Genomic DNA, 25,395 nt, shown 5'->3' with positions numbered 1-25,395 from the left:
TGTTCTGTGCTTTTCTACTAAAAATTACCCTTACCCATTTATTCACCCATCAAACTCCTATACATTCTTTATTTCTCTATGCCTTCTTTCAAGATCCAATTCAAACATATGTTTTGGTAAAGTTTTTCTTTACTAATCTGTATGATTAATTATTCTTTCCTTTGTGACATATGTACAGACATCATACTAATCACATTATATTAATTTTTTTATGTTTGCCTTTTCTTTTAGAATGTAAATTTCTTGAGAATGCAATCTTAGTCTTATTTATTTATTTTTTATTAAGAGGGAGTCTCGCTCTGTTGCCCAGGCTGGAGTGCATTGGTGCGATCTCTGTTCACTGCAACCACCGCCACCTGGGTTCAAATGATTCTTGTGCCTCAGCCTCCTGAGTAGCTGGGACTACAGGTATGTGCCACCATACCTAGCTAGTTTTTTTGTATTTTTAGTAGAAATTGGGCTTCGCCATGTTGGCCAGGTTGGTCTCGAACTCCTGACCTCAGGTGATCCACCTGCCTCAGCCTCTCAAAGTGCTGGCATTACAGGTGTGAGCCACTGTGCCCTGCCCATAGTCTTATTTATATTTATGTCTTCAGTGCCTTATAGTGTCTAACATAAGTATTGCTCAATTAATGTTTTTTGAATTAATGAATACTCAAATGAAATATAGGTAAGGTGGGACAGATTTATGAAAGGCAGACAAAAGTGTGGATTTATTGCATGGATTAGTGGTTGTCAACCTGTGTTCTGTTGCATCTATGGGGTGACTTCAACAGGGTTTTAGGCTTTTATCAGCGCAGAACTGCTCTTATATATTTTGCATAGTGAATTTCTATGTAAAATTTCATTTAAACAAAAGCTTCTATAGCCAAAAACTCTTCAGAAACCACTGAAAAGTGATAGAGCATTACAAATTTTTCAACAGGGGAATGACAACGTAAAGAGATTATTTCAAAGATAATTTGGCATAGATACTTCTAGACTCTCTCCTTCATCTGTGTGTAGGTACATATATCTATCTATCTGTCTGTCTATCTATCTATCTATCTATCTATCTATCTATCTGTCATCTATCCACATCGACATGTATAATTTTAGATCTTATAAAATTCACCAAACTTAGGCTTGGCTGACTGAGGCTCTACACTTATTTAAGGGTGTTTCCTAAGTTCTTAGGCAGATGTTCATACTCAAGATTGTGCTTTGATGTGAATGTTACATTGCTTAGTGGGGAGCTGCTCAAATCTGTTTCGTTACTGCATATAAGTGATTCAGAACACATACACTAAATGAAAGGTCTCAGTGTCTCAAGTGTTTTATCTACATGAGGCCAAAACCCCAGATATTGGGAGACATTGGGATCATTCAATTTTCTCTTTTTCATATGAACGCTTTGATGTCATGTAGACATTGCCTCAGTAGATACATCTTCACGGATTAGATTTATGGAGTTCTCTGTAACAGGGAAGACCAGAGAGACCACTTATCTTGAGCACTTAGAAATGTAAATGTATTCTTGTTTAATTGTTTGGTTTCTGAATTTCACAAAGAACAGCTGGAGATAGAATTCTGTAATTTCTAATGCTAATAAACTGATATTGTGGATAGCTCTATGTTTATAAAGTGGTTATTATGTTCTATGGGATTAAATAAGACATTTGTATCTGTGCATGGACAGAATTAATCCTGAATGCAAATAATAATACAAAAAAGCGTTTGGCCTTATATCCTGTCAAAAACACTCAGTGCTGTTAGTCATGGTGGTTAATTCTATCATAAAATATCTGTCTAAACATATCACTGTTCTTAAGATTCTAAAGGGTTATTTCAATTCAGAAAACCAAGGATTTGAAATATTTCCCTTTCAGTTTCTAGGTAAACTGTGATTATAACTTTTTGTAACTCTTTAAATAATTTCATTTTTCTTTTTTTTTTCTTTTTTATTATTATTATTATTATTATTATTATTATTATTATACTTTAGGCTCTATGGTACATGTGCGCAACGTGCAGGTAAGTTACATATGTATACATGTGCCATGATGGTGCGCTGCACCCATCAACTCGTCATCTAGCATTAGGTATATCTCCCAATGCTATCCCTCCCCCCTCCCCCCACCCCACAACAGTCCCCGAAGTGTGATGTTCCCCTTCCTGTGTCCATGGGTTCTCATTGTTCAATTCCCACCTATGAGTGATAATATGCGGTGTTTGGTTTTTTGTTCTTGCGATAGTTTACTGAGAATGATGATTTCCAATTTCATCCATGTCCCTACAAAGGACATGAACTCATCATTTTTTATGGCTGCATAGTATTCCATGGTGTATATGTGCCACATTTTCTTAATCCAGTCTATCATTGTTGGACATTTGGGTTGGTTCCAAGTCTTTGCTATTGTGAATAATGCTGCAATAAACATACGTGTGCATGTGTCTTTATAGCAGCATGATTTATAGTCCTTTGGGTATATACCCAGTAATGGGATGGCTGGGTCAAATGGAATTTCTAGTTCTAGATCCCTGAGGAATCGCCACACTGACTTCCACAAGGGTTGAACTAGTTTACAGTCCCACCAACAGTGGAAAAGTGTTCCTATTTCTCCACATCCTCTCCAGCACCTGTTGTTTCCTGACTTTTTAATGATTGCCATTCTAACTGGTGTGAGATGGTATCTCATTGTGGTTTTGATTTGCATTTCTCTGATGGCCAGTGATGGTGAGCATTTTTTCATGTGTTTTTTGGCTGCATAAATGTCTTCTTTTGAGAAGTGTCTGTTCATGTCCTTCGCCCACTTTTTGATGGGGTTGTTTGTTTTTTTCTTGTAAATCTGTTGGAGTTCATTGTAGATTCTGGATATTAGCCCTTTGTCAGATGAGTAGGTTGCGAAAATTTTCTCCCATTTTGTAGGTTGCCTGTTCACTCTGATGGTAGTTTCCTTTGCTGTGCAGAAGCTCTTTAGTTTAATTAGATCCCATTTGTCAATTTTGGCTTTTGTTGCCATTGCTTTTGGTGTTTTAGACATGAAGTCCTTGCCCATGCCTATGTCCTGAATGGTAATGCCTAGGTTTTCTTCTAGGGTTTTTATGGTTTTAGGTCTAACATTTAAGTCTTTAATCCATCTTGAATTGATTTTTGTATAAGGTGTAAGGAAGGGATCCAGTTTCAGCTTTCTACATATGGCTAGCCAGTTTTCCCAGCACCATCTATTAAATAGGGAATCCTTTCCCCATTTCTTGTTTTTGTCAGGTTTGTCAAAGATCAGATAGTTGTAGATATGTGGCATTATTTCTGACGGCTCTGTTCTGTTCCATTGATCTATATCTCTGTTTTGGTACCAGTACCATGCTGTTTTGGTTACTGTAGCCTTGTAGTATAGTTTGAAGTCAGGTAGTGTGATGCCTCCAGCTTTGTTCTTTTGGCTTAGGATTGACTTGGCGATGTGGGCTCTTTTTTGGTTCCATATGAACTTTAAAGTAGTTTTTTCCAATTCTGTGAAGAAAGTCATTGGTAACTTGATGGGGATGGCATTGAATCTGTAAATTACCTTGGGAAGGATGGCCATTTTCATGATATTGATTCTTCCTACCCATGAGCATGGAATGTTCTTCCATTTGTTTGTATCCTCTTTTATTTCCTTGAGCAGTGGTTTGTAGTTCTCCTTGAAGAGGTCCTTCACATCCCTAGTAAGTTGGATTCCTAGGTATTTTATTCTCTTTGAAGCAATTGTGAATGGGAGTTCACTCATGATTTGGCTCTCTGTTTGTCTGTTATTGATGTATAAGAATGCTTGTGATTTCTGTACATTGATTTTGTATCCTGAGACTTTGCTGAAGTTGCTTATCAGCTTAAGGAGATTTTGGGCTGAGACAATGGGGTTTTCTAGATATACTATCATGTCATCTGCAAACAGGGACAATTTGACTTCCTCTTTTCCTAATTGAATACCCTTGGTTTCCTTCTCTTGCCTAATTGCCCTGGCCAGAACTTCCAACACTATGTTGAATAGAAGTGGTGAGAGAGGGCATCCCTGTCTTGTGCCAGTTTTCAAAGGGAATGCTTCCAGTTTTTGCCCATTCAGTATGATATTGGCTGTGGGTTTGTCATAAATAGCTCTTATTATTTTGAGATACGTCCCATCAATACCTAATTTATTGAGAGTTTTTAGCATGAAGGGTTGTTGAATTTTGTCAAAGGCCTTTTCTGCGTCTATTGAGATAATCATGTGGTTTTTGTCTTTGATTCTGTTTATATGCTGGATTACATTTATTGATTTGCGTATATTGAACCAGCCTTGCATCCCAGGGATGAAGCCCACTTGATCATGGTGGATAGGCTTTTTGATGTGCTGCTGGATTCTGTTTGCCAGTATTTTATTGAGGATTTTTGCATCAATGTTCATCAAGGATATTGGTCTAAAATTCTCTTTTTTTGTTGTGTCTCTGCCAGGCTTTGGTATCAGGATGATGCTGGCCTCATAAAATGAGTTAGGGAGGATTCCCTCTTTTTCTATTGATTGGAATAGTTTCAGAAGGAATGGTACCAGCTCCTCCTTGTACCTCTGGTAGAATTCGGCTGTGAACCCACCTGGTCCTGGACTTTTTTTGGTTGGTAAGCTATTGATTATTGCCACAATTTCAGCTCCTGTTATTGGTCTATTCAGAGATTCAACTTCTTCCTGGTTTAGTCTTGGGAGGGTGTATGTGTTGAGGAATTTATCCATTTCTTCTAGATTTTCTAGTTTATTTGCATAGAGGTGTTTGTAATATTCTCTGATGGTAGTTTGTATTTCTGTGGGATCGGTGGTGATATCGCCTTTATCATTTTTTATTGCATCTATTTGATTCTTCTCTCTTTTTTTCTTTATTAATCTTGCTAGCGGTCTATCAATTTTGTTGATCCTTTCAAAAAACCAGCTCCTGGATTCATTAATTTTTTGAAGGGTTTTTTGTGTCTCTATTTCCTTCAGTTCTGCTCTGATTTTAGTTATTTCTTGCCTTCTGCTAGCTTTTGAATGTGTTTGCTCTTGCTTTTCTAGTTCTTTTAATTGTGATGTTAGGGTGTCAATTTTGGATCTTTCCTGCTTTCTCTTGTGGGCATTTAGTGCTATAAATTTCCCTCTACACACTGCTTTGAATGCATCCCAGAGATTCTGGTATGTTGTGTCTTGGTTCTCGTTGGTTTCAAAGAACATCTTTATTTCTGCCTTCATTTCATTATGTACCCAGTAGTCATTCAGGAGCAGGTTGTTCAGTTTCCATGTAGTTGAGCGGTTTTGAGTGAGATTCTTAATCCTGAGTTCTAGCTTGATTGCACTGTGATCTGAGAGATAGTTTGTTATAATTTCTGTTCTTTTACATTTATTGAGGAGAGCTTTACTTCCAAGTATATGGTCAATTTTGGAATAGGTGTGGTGTGGTGCTGAAAAAAATGTATATTCTGTTGATTTGGGGTGGAGAGTTCTGTAGATGTCTATTAGGTCCGCTTGGTGCAGAGCTGAGTTCAATTCCTGGGTATCCTTGTTGACTTTCTGTCTTGTTGATCTGTCTAATGTTGACAGTGGGGTGTTAAAGTCTCCCATTATTAATGTGTGGGAGTCTAAGTCTCTTTGTAGGTCACTCAGGACTTGCTTTATGAATCTGGGTGCTCCTGTATTGGGTGCATATATATTTAGGATAGTTAGCTCTTCTTGTTGAATTAATCCCTTTACCATTATGTAATGGCCTTCTTTGTCTCTTTTGATCTTTGTTGGTTTAAAGTCTGTTTTATCAGAGACTAGGATTGCAACCCCTGCCTTTTTTTGTTTTCCATTTGCTTGGTAGATCTTCCTCCATCCTTTTATTCTGAGCCTATGTGTGTCTCTGCACGTGAGATGGGTTTCCTGAATACAGCACACTGATGGGTCTTGAGTCTTTATCCAATTTGCCAGTCTGTGTCTTTTAATTGGAGCATTTAGTCCATTTACATTTAAAGTTAATATTGTTATGTGTGAATCTGATCCTGTCATTATGATGTTAGCTGGTTATTTTGCTCGTTAGTTGATGCAGTCTCTTCCTAGTCTCGATGGTCTTTACATTTCGGTATGATTTTGCAGTGGCTGGTACCGGTTGTGCCTTTCCATGTTTAGCGCTTCCTTCAGGAGCTCTTTTAGGGCAGGCCTGGTGGTGACAAAATCTCTCAGCATTTGCTTGTCTGTAAAGTATTTTATTTCTCCTTCGCTTATGAAGCTTAGTTTGGCAGGATATGAAATTCTGGGTTGAAAATTCTTTTCTTTAAGAATGTTGAATATTGGTCCCCACTCTCTTCTGGCTTGTAGGGTTTCTGCCGAGAGATCCGCTGTTAGTCTGATGGGCTTCCCTTTGATGGTAACCCGACCTTTCTCTCTGGCTGCCCTTAACATTTTTTCCTTCATTTCAACTTTGGTGAATCTGACAATTATGTGTCTTGGAGTTGCTCTTCTCGAGGAGTATCTTTGTGGCGTTCTCTGTATTTCCTGAATCTGAATGTTGGCCTGCCTTGCTAGATTGGGGAAGTTCTCCTGGATTATATCCTGCAGAGTGTTTTCCAACTTGTTTCCATTCTCCCCGTCACTTTCAGGTACACCAATCAGACGTAGATTTGGTCTTTTCACATAGTCCCACATTTCTTGGAGGCTTTGCTTGTTTCTTTTTATTCTTTTTTCTCTAAACTTCCCTTCTTGCTTCATTTCATTCATTTCATCTTCCAGGGCTGATACCCTTTCTTCCATTTGATCACATCAGCTCCTGAGGCTTCTGCATTCTTCACGTAATTCTCGAGCCTTGGTTTTCAGCTCCATCAGCTCCTTTAAGCACTTCTCTGTATTGGTTATTCTAGTTATACATTCTTCTAAATTTTTTTCAAAGTTTTCAACTTCTTTGCCTTTGGTTTGAATATCCTCCCGTAGCTGGGAGTAATTTGATCGTCTGAAGCCTTCTTCTCTCAGCTCGTCAAAGTCATTCTCCATCCAGCTTTGTTCTGTTGCTGGTGAGGAACTGCGTTCCTTTGGAGGAGAAGAGGTACTCTGCTTTTTAGAGTTTCCAGTTTTTCTGCTCTGTTTTTTCCCCATCTTTGTGGTTTTATCTACTTTTGGTCTTTGATGATGGTGATGTACAGATGGGTTTTTGGTGTGGATGTCCTTTCTGTTAGTTTTCCTTCTAACAGACAGGACCCTCAGCTGCAGGTCTGTTGGAGTACCTGGCAGGCCGTGTGATATGTCAGTCTGCCCCTCCTGGGGGGTGCCTCCCAGTTAGGCTGCTCGGGGGTCAGGGGTCAGGGACCCACTTGAGGAGGCAGTCAGCCCGTTCTCAGATCTCCAGCTGCGTGCTGGGAGAACCACTGCTCTCCTCAAAGCTGTCAGACAGGGACATTTAAGTCTGCAGAAGTTACTGCTGTCTTTTTGTTTGTCTGTGCCCTGCCCCCAGAGGTGGAGCCTACAGAGGCAGGCAGGCCTCCTTGAGGTGTGGTGGGCTCCACCCAGTTCAAGCTTCCCGGCTGCTTTGTTTACCTAAGCGAGCCTGGGCAATGGCGGGCGCCCCTCCCCCAGCCTCGCTGCCGACTTGCTGTTTGAGCCAAGATGGCCGAATAGGAACAGCTCAGGCCTACAGCTCCCAGCGCGAGCGACGCAGAAGACGGGTGATTTCTGCATTTCCATCTGAGGTACCGTGTTCATCTCACTAGGGAGTGCCAGACAGTGGGCGCAGGTCAGTGGGTGAGTGCACCGTGCGCCAGCCGAAGCAGGGGCGAGGTATTGCCTCATTTGGGAAGCGCAAGGGGTCAGGGAGTTCCCTTTCCAGGGGTGACAGACGGCACCTGGAAAATCGGGCCACTCCCACCTGAATACTGTGCTTTTCCGACAGGCTTAGGAAACGGTGCCCCAGGAGAGTATAGCCCGCACCTGGCTCAGAGGGTCCTACGCCCATGGTGTCTCGCTGATTGCTAGCACAGCAGTCTGAGATCAAACAGCAAGTCGGCAGCGAGAATAATTTCATTTTTCTGGTAGAAATTTCAGAATATTTTAGAGAGCATCAAAGTGATTTTTAAAAATGAGATATAATACGAGAGGCTGAGGCAGGAGAATGGCGTGAACCTGGGAGGCAGAGCTTGCAGTGAGCCGAGATCGTGCCACTGCACTCCAGCCTGGGCAACAGAGCAAGACTCCGTCTCAAAAAAAAAAAAAAAAAGAGATATAATAAATACAACTTCATTTCATGCCTCAAAACATCAGGTATAACATAAATCCCTGAAACTCATTTTCCTATGTCTCACCATGTAACTACAACCTGGAGATGGAAATTACTATCACCCAATTAATTCTGAGTTACTAAGTGCAGAAGCAAGATGTAAATGACAAAATATTGAAATGAGAACTACTTAATTTCTTGTGATACAAGCATAAGTAAAATGAATGTGTAAATGTTTCAGTAATTCTACATTCTTTTAATCATTTTACAAGTATTTATTAAGTGCATACAGTGCCAACACTGTTCTAAATCCTGAGAATTCTACAGGTCTGAAGAAAATCCAGCCCCAAAATGTAAGAACGCAGATAAATAGAAGAGATAGACCCTTGCCTGTAAATGTAGGAGAAGCTCCCTGAAAGGAATTCCACTTAATTGAACTGTATGACATCAACTGATGCTCTCTGTTCCTACTGTAACATGTAATTGATAGATGTCCATGGTGCACTGAGAGTTAGGTTAATTTGGGGATGTTTTCTGCATTCACCACCAAAAATAGTCTTACATACTTAGCAGGAGAATGGACTATTTTTTCCCAGTTATGTTTATACCAATTGAACTTATTTTTTTAAAAAAATACACATAAAATAGTGTATACAACACAGAGACACACCTTTAATAATAATAATAAATGAAACATATATGTTCCCACTGGTTTAATAAATAGAGCAATACTAATACTTTACAACCCTTCGCTGTGAATTCTATCTTAATAATTGTATAATTTAAATATTATATATGTGGATAACATATGGATATAAAAGAAAAATAATTGTCATTTAAATGAGAACTTTGTAGAATGATTTGGAAATATTTGATAAATATTAGTGACTAAAATTATTGATTTACAGTACGAGTGAAAATCATGTAAAGGCTAACAAAAAATATTAAATGTATCTTTCTTTAGAATATTTTATCTTTAATATGTCATTCCACTTAAAGAGCTACTTTACAGTAATACTGAAAAAATAAGTTTGGTTGTCCCTAGACAGGTAAAGCAAATTCCTGTTTCTTTATGGCATTTTGTCTTTTGTTAGCATTGTCAGTATGAATATGCACAGATTGTTGTATTATTTAATGTTCTGAATTTTCCTTGAATCTATCTCTTCTGTGAGTCTATAATAATGACAAAAAAGTAAGCACCAGAAAGGGAAAAATTTTTTTTTCTCAAAATTATTCAGTAATTCTTTAAATCTTAGAATTACAAATAGGCGAGATCAGCTAAGTCAACAAAAACTGATAGACATAGATAAAAACAAAGCCCTTAAGATTATTTCAGGTTATTATTTTCGTGCCCTGTGTTTTACTTCTCAGGTGGCTGAGAAGGACATTTTAGGAATGGAGAAAAATGAGAACTCTTAATTTAGAGACAGAATATGAACATTTTAATTTTACTGATTTAATATTAGAAATACAAGCACTTTTAAATTCAAAGAAAAAGAGACCATAAAATATTTAAGCTTTGGGGGATATGCATTAAATATTTCTTGAAATGTGTCTACTGGAAATAAGATGTATTAAAATATTTCACTTTTAATGAAGAAATATACAGAAAATTAATTTAAAAAATTAATATGGTTTTTTAAACTGGTGATTTTAAAATGTAATCTAACATTAGAATTTTATTCATCTCTTCTCTTTTATGTTGTTGTTGTTATAGCAAACCAAACTGTATTTTATATGAATTTAGGGAGTACAATTTTCTTAAATAGAGTGAAAAGGAATGAAAAATTATTTAATCAGGTTCCACAATCTCTACTTCTGACTGACAGCAGAGCATTCTTATTACATGGAAATGCAGGGTGATTTATCTTTATTCCAGCAAATTGCTGAAAGGTTCACAATGTATGTGAAAAACAGCTTTGTTATTCAGAGTAAAGTGGAAGAAACTGGAGATCCATACTTTTGAGGTTCTTTTCATCTTTTTGGCATTTTTAAAATTATATTTGCAGATTTTATGTCATGGCAGGTTTTCTATTATCTTTAACTTGAGAAAAAAGGAGATATGAGTCTACTTTGCTGTACTTCCTTTAACTTTTCCTCTTTGAAGAAGTCGAATGCTAATGACATTACCCAGTACTGCCTGGTGAAGGTGGGGTGGGGGGTGTTTTATTGATTTAGGTAGAAGGAATAATCAGTCATGTGCCTTGAATAATAAGTCATGTGCCTTTTTCAGTCACTATTTTATATTTAATCTTTTGGGTTTGGTGTCTCTAATTTGTAAATTATTCAGGCTTCTGAATTATATTCTGGCTTTCTTTTTCTGAATCATTTTACTATTTATTACCATCTTTACTTGGAAAAAAAATCAAACTAGATTCTTTTAATCTTTGTTTATGGCTAGAAGTGGGAAAATGTTGGGTATGATGTTGGATTTAAACTACTGGATAAATTTAACTTTAGAAAATTCATCAGTTGCCACTGGTCTTAAACTTCTTGGATAACCCCATCCGATATCACATGGTGTCAGTTTGTGATTGTCTGCCTGTGATACTCATGTCTGTACCTTTGGCTTAGATCTCTTTTCCATGCTGTAGAACCACATATCCAGCTATCTGATGGACAACTCCACCTGTATGTCCAACACCAACTGTAACTCAGTATGTTCAACACTGAGTTTCATCTGCTCTCCTTATATATTTCACATCTAGTCACACAACCATTCATCCCAAGTCCCCAGAAAAATATGTACATATGTCCCCAGAAAAAAAAAATATGTAGATGTATAAAATCTTAAATATATATATTCCTCACAGTATATATATATAGTATATATATATATTCCTCACAGTATATATATATATATTCCTCACAGTATATATATATATTCCTCACAGTATATATATATATTCCTCACAGTATATATATATGGTATATAGTATATATAGTATATACATTCCTCACAGTATATATATAGTGTACATATATTCCTCAGAGTATATATATACTGTATAGCATATATATAGTATATACACAGTATATATAGTATAGTATATACACAGTATATATAGTATAGTATATACACAGTATATATAGTATATATATAGTATATATATACTATACTATATATGTATATACTATATATGTATATATGTATATAGTATATATATGTATATACTATATACTATATATGTATATACTATATATACTATAGTATATATACTATATGTACTATGCATATATGTATATATAGTATATATACTATGCATATATGTATATATAGTATATATACTGTATATATTATATACAGTATATATACTATAGATAGTATATGTACTGTATATACTATAGATAGTATATGTACTGTATATACTATAGATAGTATATGTACTGTGTATATACTATAGATAGTATATGTACTGTGTATATACTATATATATATACTATGAGGAATATATATATATTATATATACTATATATACGTTGTGAGGAATTATATATATATACTATATTATGTATACTATATATACTGTGAGGAATAATAATATATATACTATATATATACTGTATATATATACTGTGAGGAATATATATATATATATATATATATATATACACACTGTGAGGAATATATATATATTCCCCAAATTAACCTAACTCTCAGTGCACCATGGACATCTATCAATTACATGTTACAGTAGGAACAGAGAGCATCAGTTGATGTCACACAGTTCAATTAAGTGGAATTCCTTTAAGGGAGCTTCTCCTACATTTACAGGCAAGGGTCTATCTCTTCTATTTATCTGTGATCTTACATTTCGGGGCTGGATTTTATTCAGACCTATAGAATATATACAGTATATATATACAGTATATATATACTGTGAGGAATTATATATATAAAATATATATATACTGTGAGGAATATATATATATATATATATATATATACTATGTATATATACTGTGAGGTCTATATATATATGCTGTGAGGAATATATATATATATAAATATATACTGTGAGGAATATATATGTGTGTGTGTGTGTATATATATATATATATACACACATATATATAGACAGATATGGTCTTAGTCAAACCTCTTCTTGGATAACCAAGAATATATATATATATATATACATATATTCCTCACAGTAAACTAATGTTAGGCTGGGCATGGTGGCTCACATCTGTAATCCCAGCACTTTCAGAAATGTATGTATGTATTTGTATAAAATCTTAAGTGATCACACACCCTTATCTGTATATGTGTTTGTATATATGTATATGTATATAACCTAATGTATATATGTATATGTATAAACCTAATGTATATATGTATATGTGTAACCTAATGTATATATGTATATGTATATTACCTGATGTATATATGTATGTGTATAAAATCTTAAGTGATCACGCACCTTAACAAAACTAATGTCCCATATGTTCCTCACAGTAAACTAATGTTAGGCTGGTCATGGTGGCTTACACCTGTAATCCCAGCACTTTAAGAACCTGAGGCAGGAGGATCACTTAGACCCAGGAGTTCAAGGCCAACCTGGGCAACATAGGGAGACCCCGTATCTACATAAAATAAAATAAAATAAAATAAATTAAGATAAAATAAAATGATTATTTGGACTTGGTGGTGGATGCCTGTGGTCCCAGCTACTTGGAAGGCTAAGATGAGAGGATTGCTTGAGCCCGTGGGGTCAAGGCTGCAGTGAGCAGTGATCGCACCATTGCACTCCAGCCTGGGTGAGAGAGACACCTTGTCTCAAAGAAAGCGAAAAACAAGAAACAAAAAAATCTCATTAGCTTTTATAACCTCCATTTTATAGGTGAGTAAACTTGTCTACTCAGACTTATTTGAGATGATATAGTTAGTAAATGACAGAGCTGAGGATCTAGAGCTATTCTTTAATGTCCATATTCTTTGTACCACATAGACTGCCTTAATTTACAGTTCTTTTGACTTTTGATTTTTTCACTCAATCAGCTAACTTATCTCCAACTAGACTTTGCAGAAGGAAGAGAATCCAGATGAATATTTGAAAGAGAAGTAAAATGATACTTATTGATAGAGAAATTTTTATTGATGTAATTTTACTCTATTCTAAGTGAAAAAGCAAGTAATTGATAAATATGACTAAATTTATTAGTCATATTTCCAGTTTCTTAATCAAAATTGTAATCAAAATAGGCTCATCCTGTACTCTCCAAAAGTTAAAAAATAATTTTAGTAATCAAAGCAATGTTTAGCAGTATTTTCTTGATGAGTTACCAATTTTTAAAAATGTAGAGCTAAACTTTCATTTCTTTTAAATTTTTATTGTGTTTTTATGCAAATGAATTTGTTAATATATTTGCCATGCTCAATATTAATAGATACATATATATTTATGACATACACAAAACAATCATATTGTTCCCCTTGTTATTGTGGAATTATTAGTTTTGTTCTCAGTACTTCATAAAATAAATTATGTGTCAGTTTCTGAGAGAAATGTAGTTTCAGTGTGTATTAATCTAGGTAAGAGGCAATATGGCATCTTATAAATATTTAACAGTTTATTCTGAATTTGTAAGATTTGAGTTTATTGTGATTTTTAAACAGCTGTGACTTATAAATTATATATCTATCCCATCCCTTGCTGGGTAATATTTTTAAAGTTTCAAAAATGAAATATGCTTTCCAGGGGGCATCTGTTTTGAGAAAATGAATACAACAGAGTTATTATCCTTTGGATTCTTAAAACATATTGACTTATCCTTATGATTATTCATCATGACTTCAAAGGAGAAAAATTAAACTTAAATTACTTTCTACTTCTGTAGTATAAGAACAAAAAGTAAGCTGGCAACAGGCAGAGGGAAGAAGAGCAAGATTGCTACGTAGAGTACTAATTCTTTCACCTTGTCAGAATGAGAATAAGATGCTTTATGTGACCAGCATTTAAATTCCTCAGGGAAAAAAGGAGATAATTGTAATCTTTCATGCATCAGAATAAGTGGCAAATTAAAAAAAAAAAAAAAGAAAAGGAATCCAGTACAAGAGCCACGTTTATTTTTGGAGCTTTAAATTTGCCTTTGTCCTGATGTTTAAAATATAGTCCTCATCATCTGAATACACATCTTTTTAAATCAAACATTATTGTTGCCATGCTTGATTTAGTGTAGTTTAGGATAAACTCCAATAGGATCTAAGTCATATAGTCATTTGGATTTAGATGAGCAAGAACAAGATTATTAAGAGACTCAAGCAATCTAGCTTCAAACTATAAACTTCCTTGTGGCTAATCTAACATAAACATCAAATTGGCACAATTTGACTCTGCAAAGCAGATTTTATGTTGTTTGAAAACATGAATATTTGACAATAAAAAATCAGAATTATTTGGTGTATTCTACAGGTACATGTGTAGATTGCAACTTCAGAAAAGTTGAAGAAATACTATTTTTGATATAGTTGATTAAAAGTAACAAAAGTAGCTAATCAGCTAGTTAACAGTGTTTAAAAAATACAAATGGGAGAGAATACCAAGTGAAAGCAAGTGATCAAGAGACAGCTGGAAAGAAGAATGAAAAAAATAAAAATTCTAAGAGCAAATGTAATTGATGAAATAAATTCTGCATATGAAAACCTGAAGTCACAAAAATGATTAACCAGAAGGCTGGTGTTTAATTTCAATGGAAAGTATTCTTTATCTAATGAGATTAACCCAAAGGACATGTTAACAATGCCTTACATATATTACAAAATATTGTCTACTTAACAGAGGCCTGGGACAAACAAACTTTTAACTGAAGAACTGAAGATGCCAGAGCTAATACGAGGATAATCACGGGGAAAAAAAGAAAAACAGCAAAGTAACTCTGAAATTTAATGTAAATCAGTGAAAAAAAAAAATCTTATATTCTTAAATTTGGATTCAACCTGGAGATTTATTCAATGAATTGCAATAATCTTGACCATATCTTTTTGCAGTTCTCAATAGTAATGTAGCATTTTGCCTATTGAGCTTGATTGCAAAAGTTGCCCAGGAATTAACATGAGGTACGTATGTTAAGAATTCAGAATTTTGTAGGAGGAACTATAAATCATTTGAGGGGAATCAAGACTCCTAAAATGTTTTGGAAATGGAGCAACCTACACTATGTTATCTTATGTTAGATAGAGCAAGACATTTCACGAAGAATTGTCTTGAGGCAGTATTATTTTTCCCCCCAAAGGATTGGAGTTGTTGTCAAAACTTATGGTGTTTACATGTCCTTTGATACATTTGAACAATTAAGGCCAGTTGCTGAGATAGAACTTTATCAGAAATTATATTGTTGATTACGACTCAATGCCAAAGTACTTTGATTTTCCCTCCCCATTTTCAATCCTGGCCTAGCTAGAACCCTGGCCTACCTTGCTCTCTCTCTTCCTCTCCCCTTTAAAAATCCGCTGTGAGGCACATATTTTAATCTGTCTTTGCTTGTGGGGCAAAGAAGGTAGTAGCATTTCTGAGTCTACCACATATATTCAGGTAGCTTCATACCAGTGTTACTATTTTTTACAATAAATGTTATTGGTCATATATAACCTTCTAGTGACTCAATTCTACATATCTTGTCAGAGATATTGGATATGAAGTGATGAATTAAAAAAGAAAATACATATAAAATTTAATTCAAAGCATTTAATTACTGAGATAAGCTTGAGGCAGATAGAGATGACAAAATATTTGTGAAGGAAATGTAGAATGAAGTACATTTGTTGGCATATCATACAATTCAATGGAAATAAAATTGTTTTGATCTTTTGCCATATCTGTAGCTATTTCAGTATTTACCACTTTTTACATAAAGTAATAAATTATATTTAAAATTTTCGTGATATTTGGACATGACCATTTTAAATATAAATGTTTATTTTTTGGTAAATTTTTTTGTTAGTTATAAGTCTATTTAGAAACATAAATGAAATAATTTGTGGGAGCTTAATTTCTGTTTGTGTCAATTTGCATGTGTGTAGCATTGCTTATGCAAAATAAATGAAAGCAAGAACTAAGAAACCTAAATAAATATACATTTAATTTTTATTCTAAAATTTAAAATTATGCACATTTGTAGATGTCTAGAAACACAATTAAGCAATTAATTATTGCATAGACAAACTAAGAAGTTATTAAAGCATTAGCATATTGTGGGATTATTATTTGAATTATTTATTTATTTATGTATTTATTTATATTTCTTCAACATATCAAACTGAACGGCTTAGACTCTTGCAAATGGATCATTGAATCAATCAAATTCTAGAAATGACATGCATTAGAAATGAGTCAGAGTATGGCCTAAAGCAAACCTGGCCAAATACCATGATCCCCAGAAAAGCTTTTTTAAAATACAAACACCCAGGCTTTCTCCTTGGAGATTTTTATTCCATAAGGGGTAAGAACTGAATATTTTAAAGTAGGATCTTAAAAAGTATTCCATTTCCTTTTTTTTTTTAATTTTCCTCCATCATATTTCTTTGCCTGCTTTGGTATTATTCTATACAAATATTTCCTTAATTGAGCTCTGCTGCCATATTCTCAAGGATTGGCAGATTTTCTGTTTTTAAATGTTGTGATTAAATTTTGATAACATATTGTTTGATTCTATTTATATGAGATGTCCAGAATAAGCAAATTTATAGGGACAGAAGGTAGATTAGTGGTTGCCTGGGGTAGGGAGAGAGGGAAAATGAGAGAGACTGCTAATGGTTATGGGGCTTTCTTTTTGGGGTCATGAGAATGTTCTCGAATAGACAAAGGTGATGGTTGCCCAACCTTACTGATATACTAAAAACCACTGATGCTAGTTTACTTTAAACGGGTGAATTTGATGGTATTTGGAAAAAAAAAAATCTCAATTTTAAAAAGTGATAAAGCAAAAACAATGTTTGATGATAATACAGAATTTGATATTAGCATGTTCTGCATTTTGTGGATTACTGCCAAATAACCTACTGCCAAACAAGCCTGATATTGTTGGTATCAATTTGTGATACGTAATAATCAGAAGTAAATGGAAAATTTAAAAGAGGAGGATTTGATGTATAAAAAATATATTTGGACAAGAAAATGTCAAATAGGTTTCACAGTTTTTCAAATAGAGGAAAGTGGTGAGGGAATTGAATCGGTACAGTACGAATGCTAGAACAGGCAAGCCAAACTCAGAGACTGGGCACCGGAAAGTCAGCACATTTAGATTGTGATCAACATTGTGTGTTTCATAAGGCAAACTATGCTTGAAAATCAGCCCGTGTTTTTAATTCCATCATCTTTTTAACACCATGTCAAGCTAATTTTTTATTTTAAAAGGAGAGATTATTTCCTTTATGGAAATTTCCCTTTGTTGGTGGCTATGATAGTCCATCTTTGGAACCATCCTCCTCTTTTTATTTTATTTTTATTTTTTCTCCTCTTTTTAAAAACGATTATTTCTTTTTTATACCTCATTTGTACTTGCTTTTACATCTATAGATAGATATAGATAGATGTGTATATATATAATAAATATATAAATATTAAACATATATATCTATTTCAGAAGAAGAGCACAATGAAAAGTGTAAGAAGGAATCAAAAATAATCAGCTCATCTTCATTTATCTCGTAATTAACCACCCAAGGATTTTCCTAAGAATTTTATTAAATGAATTTAGAGTGAAGCTTCATGTGAAACAGAATGTTTAAAATGACTGATTATAGGGTTTGCCACATACCCTTCTACCATGTAAATATGTTTATGTTTCTGAATTATTTTGGTGTGAAGAATTTTAATTGGTGATTTTGTTTTTGTTGTTAGTAATGTTTTCATTTTTTAAAAAGTATACACACAGTGTAGAAAGGCAAGAATTGAATTAAAAGTGAATATAATTGTTTAGTACTCCTAATAAAAAACAAAATATTGGCCGGGTCATGCCTGTAATCCCAGCACTTTGGGAGGCTGAGGCTGGCAAATCACGAGCTCAGGAGATCGAGACCATCCTGGCTAACATGGTGAAACCCCGTCTCTACCAAAAAAAAAAAAAAAAAAAAATTAGCTAGGCATGGTGGCGGGCACCTGTAGTCCCAGCTACTCGGGAAGCTGAAGAAGGAGAATGGTGTGAAGCCCGGAGTTGGAGCTTGCAGTGAGCCAAGATCGCTCCACTGCACTCCAGCCTGGGCGACAGAGTGAGACTCCGTCTCAAAAAAAAAAAAAAAAAAAAAAAAAAATACCTAAGAAATGTATCTAAGATCAGATATAAGGGAAGAATTATTTTATAAAGAACTAGCATCCTGTCAAATGCTAGTTGCATTAGTAAGTAAAAGCCTCAGATATGAGGAATCCATGTACTATTGCAGTAAGAGTATTTCTTCTTAACTTGCTGGTTAGTAACTAAAGCCATTTTATTTATGTGCTTACTATGTGCCTGGACTTGTGTTAAATGTATTATATGGATTCTATTTGCATTTCTATTTTACAGCGGAGAAACTGAGGCTTAGAGAGAATTTTAATAACTATTACATTAAAACAAACAGACAACAAATAGATAAATGGCAGGACCTACAGAATGATACAAGGCAACACATAAACACTTTAGATAGGATGAATGTAAATACACTCAGGTCATCTGCCTCCAGAGCTTGCTTTCTTGCTTTGGTAGACATCATATCATATTCCCAGATGCCATGTGGTCTTTCTATAGTAACATCTGACTGTGCTAATTTGGCATAAACAACAATCATTCAGATATAATATTTTGTAAATGGCAAAATCTGTTGAAGAACTCTAATATGTCTTACTCCCAACACTTCAATGAAAACAATGGAATAAGAATTTAAGCTATTTATACTTATTATGGAAAGTATATATAATAAATAAATGATTTTAATAGTGTATACTCACAGGTTACATAATACACACAATGTACTAATTCCGAGTAGTATATTAATGGTAATTATGTACATTGATTATATTAATAGCTTTATTAAAATGATGGCCAGAGGTGTGTTCTTTTCAACAATGGCATGGCTGTAAGGGTTAATCTAATTGCTTAATGTATCATCATTTCTGTTAAGCATTTCTGTAGTTCCCATGGTGCTTGATAATAGTGCAATCAAGTTTAGAGTCATCAGAACTCTAATTTTGACCCACTGTTTTAATATTTACTAAGTAGCCTATAACTTTATAGCACTACTGATAATACTTTAAAATATTTTTCCACTTCAGAAGGTTGGCAGATTGCTTCTCTATTAAAAACTGGATAATCAAAGACATCTGTAGTAATTGTTTAATAGAGGGCTAATAAATTTATCTAGGGAAATCTTTTTGGATAATGAGGATTTTCACCCATGGCTTAGATTTTCAGTATGATACTCAGTTGTACATAATATTGTCTCATTCATTTATTCTATTTTGTGGGGGAGGGTTGTTTTTTCTAAGCTTTACTTAAATGATAGGCTCTTCAAGGAGGAAATAAAATTTTAATTTAGCCTCCTTTGTTTCAGAATTAGAGAATTTGATTTTAAATACTTTACTTCGTAACTGGTTGTCAATTACCTATTTTATGTATTTCATAAGGTATATAGTTTTGCTTTTACACTTTCCTTCTTCCTTTGTTATTTTATTTCCTTTTGTTTCTTAGCAATGGAATGATAAATTAGTGTTTACTAAACCACAATATCTCTGTTAACTTATCAGCATTAGCCGTGGATTCATTTTCCTTTTCATCATGATAAGAAATGCATTGCTTGATAAGAATATATATCCCAGACAGGCAGTTTCCTTGTTGGTATTCTCTGTAGACATCGCTTCCAAGGGAAGAAAATTTGTCTTTTGTTGGCAAATTGTTATTCTGCTTGTTACCTTGCTCTCATTATAATGTCTTCATCTTAGCAGTGAATGATTTCTGTGCACAGTATGTCTTGCTGTGTTTGTGCTGGTTTTAGTAGAGGCTGCTTTTGACATGACAGGAGTCAGTGTCCTGGCAGGTGAAATCTTTCAAAGAACTGAGTGATGAATTAATGAAAATAACTATCTGTGTTTAGATATGTAGAGATCATTGACTCATATACTGAGTCAATGTTTATCATGTGCTGCTTGTGAACAGATCAGTATAAAAAGATGTGGAGAATGTATGAGGGAAATGAAAAACTTGACGCCTGACTTTAAGTAGTTTATAATCTATACTCTAGTCATAGTCTCCATATCCAGAGCTTGTGGTGTGGCCATGCAGTTGTAGAGCGAGAAGAAATTCTTTCCAAGAATTACCTTAAGTATTTCTTTCACTTAAAATATGTTAATCTTCCAAACTAAAATCACCTTTTAAGGAAGAGCCAATGGGGTATGTTTCTACCTGCAGCGTATCTAGCTTTAGAAGACTTCCTCTCTGATGTGGAGAAATAGAAACGTTTTTACACTGTTGGTGGGAGTGTAAATTAGTTCAACAATTGTGGAAGACAGTGTGGAGATTCCTCAAGGATCTAGAACTAGAAATACCATTTGACCCAGCAATCCCATTACTGGGTGTATACCCAAAGGATTATAAATCATTTTACTATAAAGACATATGCACATGTATGTTTATTGCAACACTGTTCGCAAAGTCTTGGAACCAACCCAAATGTCCATCAATGATAGACTAGATAAAGAAAATGTGGCACATATATACCATGGAATACCATGCAGCCATAAAAAAGGATGAGTTCATGTCCTTTGCAGGGACAGGGATGAAGCTGGAAACCACCATTCTCAGCAAACTAACACAAGAACAGAAAACCAAACACCGCATGTTCTCACTCATAAGTGGGAGTTGAACAATGAGAACACAGGGAGGGGAACATCACACACCAGGGCCTGTTGGGGGTAGGGGGGCTAGGGGAGGGATAGCATTAAGAGAAATACCTAATGTAGATGATGGGTTGATGGGTGCAGCAAACCACCATGGCACGTGTATACCTATTTAACAAACCTGCACATTCTGCACATGTATCCCAGAACTTAAAGTACATATATATATACATACTTAAAAAAGATGACTTCCTCTGTATTAGACACTGAGATAAGCTTTTAATGTGCTGGATATTATTTCTCTCCATAAATCTATGAGTCTCATATTAGACATAGGAAATAAAGACTTCATGATAGTAAGGAACTCAGGTTTGTCTGACTCCAGAAGCAGAGCTCTTAATTACTGTATTCAGCTCAAGAAATTCTTCACACACTACATAAATGTATTTCTACCCACCAAACAAAATACAGATGAACCTTGAAAAACATGCATTTGAACTGCATTCATCTACTTCTACTTAATTTTTTTAAATTTCAATAAATATATTGTGCCTTCTATATTGGCAGGTACTGAATATGCAAGCAAATGTGGATCTGAAATCCAGTATCTGGGATGTGAAATCCGCTTTTAGAGAGTTGACTTTTCTTATCTGCGCTTCCACAGGGCCAGCTGTGGGAATTATGAGGGGATTTTGGTGTCTGCTGATACCAAGGATCAACTGTCAATTGCATAATTGTCAACAAATTCATTTTCTCGCTTTTCTTAGGTTTTGCTTTTCCATCTTTTATGGAGTATGATTTACTTTCAAATCGCCTCTGAAGAAACCTATTAGTCAGTCAACTGCAAAAAAACTTCTCCACAGTATCTACCTGGAATATATCTTGCTTCCATTCACCTTCTTCCTTTGTCAATGTACGTTACTCATGGTTGCAATTCCTACTATGCCACTTTTCAGATGCACATATTCTTCTTCAGAGGCTTGTTGTTGTTATGTTTTTAAGTAGATTCAGGTTTTTATTCTCTCATTACAGAGTTCAGTATTCTTCTCTTTTTTCTTAAGGGGTTGCTCCTCTCTACATTAAAAGAAAGTTTTTCTATAATATGTTCAAGTGTGAATCTAATTAGCTACTGTATAAACAGATAGGATGATATTTTGTGGCTTTATATTAAGCCATTAACAAGCAGACACTTTTTATCTTTCTGGATTTCAAGGAGAAAAAATGTAACAATTTTTTTATTCAGCAAAATAACTTGAACATATTTAATATTTTATAGAGGTGGTACTTTCAACAGTACTGTGACCCAACACTTTTGCTTTTCCATTTATTTGTAAGGAAAAGGCAGAATGCCATTTGGTTCATTGACAAACTTAGGATAGAAAATATGTCTTTAGAGTTGGGGTGGTTTGTGAAGAAAGGAATAGCAGTTGAAAGAACATTTGAAGTAGCACCTCAATTCCTTTCTGAGAGGATTCATCTAAATTATATGGAACCACTGTTCTATGTTCAGGGCATTCTTCATTTGAATCCATTTGGGAAACATTTTGTCCTATAACAGGAGTGGGGGATTTTTAGGATTAGCGTATTTAAAAGGATAGGGCAACACATGTATATTAATTACTGCTGCTAAATATTTATATCAGAATTTATAATATACTCCTGTTAAATAACACAGATATGTTGAAATGTGATAAGAATGTGAAAACTAACCTAAGTAAAAGGTGAAGATGGATTTATAATATTTTTTATATATATATATATTTACAATAGTCAATAAAAAATATTCTTTGTGGGGGTTGAAGAAAAGACCAAGAGCATACAATATATCAACCAACATTCAAGATCTGTCTTCTTCACCTGAATAGGTCCTGAATGTTAGTTGATTCATATTTTGGAACATGAACTTTCATGTTTTGGAAGTTAATGCAGAATATTTTTCCTGCTCCGTATAAAAATCATATAAAACATGCAATTGAGACACCGATCTGGGCAAGGGCAAATGAGAGTAATCATCCAATTTTTTCTCATTACTGAGAATTGTCAAAATGCCGTGAAGGTATACTTTGCAATAAATTGGCATTTCACAGTTTACTTTGCACACATCTTAATCATTGTAAATCTAAGAGAAATAGTTAATAAGGCATGGGCTTTTGCAATGAGTTTTTTGCCTAGATGAAGTAAGATGCTGGCAGTTACAATATTTCATACAGAATCTTTCTTTGCATTGCTCTCACAGGACTCTCAGGAGGAATAGTCTTTGTCAGTCATAAAGGAAGGAAGAGTCAATGACATAGGATCCCAAACAAGGCTAAAATGTCTCATATCTAATGCTGTACTCCCCCTCTTAACCAAAATTTGTGTCAGGAAAAGGCACGAAACTCCACCAAAGGATTACGGTACCTTAATCCAAGGAAGTTGTATAGAGGCTAGTGTTTAAAATTGTCATTTTGATAGGCCCCACTAGTGGATTTTATCCCCTGTTAGGTTGGACAATCCTCAGTACATACACCTTACTACTCAAAGGTAAAATTCTGGATGAGTGAGGCATATGCCTGTCTTTCATAAAGTGGGAGCAGGGCTATTAGGAATATCAGTTTGGGAAAGAATAAAGGTCTGGGACCTCACTTTCAGAAAGAGGACATATAGATTTTGAGGATTTAGAAATTGATTTTTCAAAAGTGATCTGTTAATTTTTCATAAACCTTTAGGTCATACATACTTCTGTTTGATTTCAACAGCTTTTTTTGTTATTACCAAAGAGTATTCAATCTCTTATCGTTGTCTGCTGTCTGAAACCTGTTTTACTAAGATGGCACATGGGAATGTAGGGTGGAATATTCCTCCCTTCCTTTCTCCTTCTCTCCTCCTTTCTCCGCCACCTTATTCTTTTTCTTCTTCCCAACCCCTTCCTTCCTTCCTTCCTTCCTTCCTTCCTTCCTTCCTTCCTTCCTTCCTTCCTTCCTTCCTTCCTCCCTCCCTCCCTCCCTTCCTTCCTGTCTCTGCATGTACACTAACTGCCATTTAATGTTCTCTGGAGCCATATCTTGCCCACTCAAACTCTGTGCACTCTGCAGGTCTCTATCACTAAATTCTGCAGAGAATATAACTGTGATCTCTGTTAGATTATTTAGGCAAAGTCTGGATGGATACAATTTTAAACCATATTTGGTAACATTAAGCACACAGATTCGAATCAAGACCTCCTGAATCTAATAATCCAAGTTATAAACTCATTCTCATTTACTCATCCCACGAATATTTATTAAGAGTCTTGAGCATCTACTCTGTTCCAGGGTCTGTGCTCAGTTGTTTTTTGTTTATTTGTTTTTTAGACGAAGTTTCGCTCTTGTCACCCAGGCTGGAGTGCAATGGCACGATCTCAGCTCACTGCAACCTCCGCCTCCTGAGTTCAAGCAATTCTCCTGCCTCAGCCTCCCGAGTAGCTGGGATTATAGGCGCCTGCCACCATGCCCAGCTAATTTTTGTATTTTTAGTAGAAACGGGGTTTCACCATGTTGGCCAGGGTGCTCTCGAACTCTTGACCTCAGGTAATCTGCCTGCCTCGGCCTCCCAAAGTGCTGGCATTACAGGTGTGAGCCACCATGCCCGGCCTGTGCTCAGTTTTAAGAAAAATACGATGTGATCTCTATCCTGCATGAGCTCACAGCGGGCTTTGTGAGATTAAATGATAAGCAAAATTTGCTAATACTTGCTATATAAAAAGAGTTTGTAACTGAGAGGTGCACTAAGTATTCTTGGAGAACTAGAGGGGGAAAAATGATTATGTCTTTCCTAGGGGGGTTGGGAAGGTTTTAGAGGGAAGGTCGTGACCTTTGAGCAGTGAAGGTACTTAAAACACTCTTGCTGGGAAAGATCCATTTCAGCTAGTGGCAGAAGATAGACTGCTGTTATATACAGGAGAATATATCTCACCAGCTCTCTGTTCTTTATGTGTAACATTTCTAGGAAAACCTAGAAATTTTAAAACTGCAATAGAAGCTGAACTGTTAGCTACTGAAAAAGCTGAGAGTGTTGAAGTGAGCAGAATTTGTTTGCTTCAAATGCAATATCCAGGGATTTTGGAAGATGTATTTCATTTGATATATTTCCTGTCTGCTTTAAATGTATAATATAGCATATCAAAGTGATCCCATTTTATTACCCAAAATAATGCACTCTATTATTCTTATTCTGTCAGTTTTATTATTGTCTCTTGCAATTAGTAGATTTAAAAATTAATGTCTAACTCAGGATTTCTCAACTACAGAATTATTAAACTTTAAACCATGGATTCTTTGTTGTGTGGGGGCTGTCCTCTGTGTTGTGTGATGATTTAGCAGTATCTCTGAACTTTACCTATTACATACCAGTAGAATACCCTAGTTAG

This window comes from Pongo abelii, chromosome 4 (assembly GCF_028885655.2).
Source record: "Pongo abelii isolate AG06213 chromosome 4, NHGRI_mPonAbe1-v2.0_pri, whole genome shotgun sequence".
Classification (NCBI taxonomy): Eukaryota; Metazoa; Chordata; class Mammalia; order Primates; family Hominidae; genus Pongo; species Pongo abelii.
This window is presented reverse-complemented; position numbering follows the sequence as displayed.